General features: G+C 37.9%; 1 long non-coding RNA gene across 1 annotated transcript; it reads left to right on the top strand.

The window, feature by feature from the left end:
- The first annotated feature begins 293 nt into the window (after nucleotides 1–293).
- On the top strand, nucleotides 294–934 carry LOC311289488. The gene is made up of 2 exons (XR_014627126.1): nucleotides 294–359; nucleotides 467–934. It is a non-coding gene; the product is annotated as an uncharacterized lncRNA (long non-coding RNA).
- The last annotated feature ends 400 nt before the right edge of the window (nucleotides 935–1,334 follow it).

Raw genomic sequence — 1,334 nt, 5'->3', positions numbered from 1 at the left:
CATGAAGAGATGATTCAGTTTTATGACAGTCTTACATTTTTCTCAGTTTTAGAGAGTATTACATTTGAGGTAGAAAAAACTCAAATTGTTTTCTGCTCATGAAAACCCTGCTTTTGTAGCTGGCTCAGGACAGTGAATGATTCAAATAGTTGTTATATCCTCTTGCTGAATTGACTCATTTAAATTTGCCAACTTGTTACATAGACCTAAAAAGTTGTATCAGCAAAGCTGATAACAGATACGCATGGGATTTTAACCACCTGTCGTTGATCACCAAATCAAAGAATTTTCCAATGGTCATTGCATTATAAAGGGGGTTAGGATCAGAAAACAAGCACACAACACCTGATACAAGCAAGGTAAGGCATATTTACCACTACATTACACCTTTAGACATTATTTCCGCATTTCGATATTTGTGTGTATTAAACCTTCTCTATAATTGAACATCTGTTCTTTCGGACAGATATGGCGGTCTTTTATGATCTTCGGCTGGTGTCTCTGGCTGTGCTGATGCTGGCGTCTCAGCTGGACTCTGCCAGTGCTGCTGTTCGGGTGTTTGGCTTACATGCCAGAGACCTTACTGGTGACGCTGCTGGAAACAAACCTGATCCATACATCAAGGTCTGGTGTGGCTCTTCTTTTGGGGGGCAGACATCATATATCAAGAATACTGCTAATCCTATTTGGAATACAGAATTCTACTTCCCAAATTGCAGAGCAAATGAAAACCTGAGGGTGGAGGTGTGGGACAAAGACCTGAAATATGATGATCATTTGGGCACGTGTAGCAAACTGGTACAAAATGGGTCTGTCAGGGATCATTGTTATCTGAAAAAAGGCACCATGTTTTACAGTTATGATGCGAAATAAACCTGTTCTAAATCAGCAGTTTGTGAAGCTACTTTGAGACAACAATAAAGTTTAACAGTTTTTTTGCTCGTGTGTGTGTGTGTTCTGCATTTACTGATTGCATAGGCTATATTCATTTACTTTTTACTAAAACGCTTTTAATCTATTTACAAAAATAAAAACTAACATTCACAATACAATATTAATAAAGACATAGCCTATATCAAATAAAACTAGATTCAGTGTGAACTGAGAAGCAGAGGCAACTAATACTTGAGACTTCAGTAGGGATAAGTTGATTCAGAATCACCTCTCATTCTCAAGTGCTTGTGTCATATCAACCTTGCTTCTCTTCCTGCTCACATATTTGTTTCCCACTTGCAGCAAGTGATAAATCCCCCCATTAGTGCAAATCACACATTTTATAGCCTACTTGTAAACATTTCGCATAATAGTGTTTTATGTTACAGAACGGGTAGTGT

The sequence above is a fragment of the Rutilus rutilus genome, assembly GCF_951802725.1.
Source record: "Rutilus rutilus genome assembly, chromosome: 4".
Lineage (NCBI taxonomy): Eukaryota > Metazoa > Chordata > Actinopteri > Cypriniformes > Leuciscidae > Rutilus > Rutilus rutilus.
This window is presented reverse-complemented; position numbering and strand designations above follow the sequence as displayed.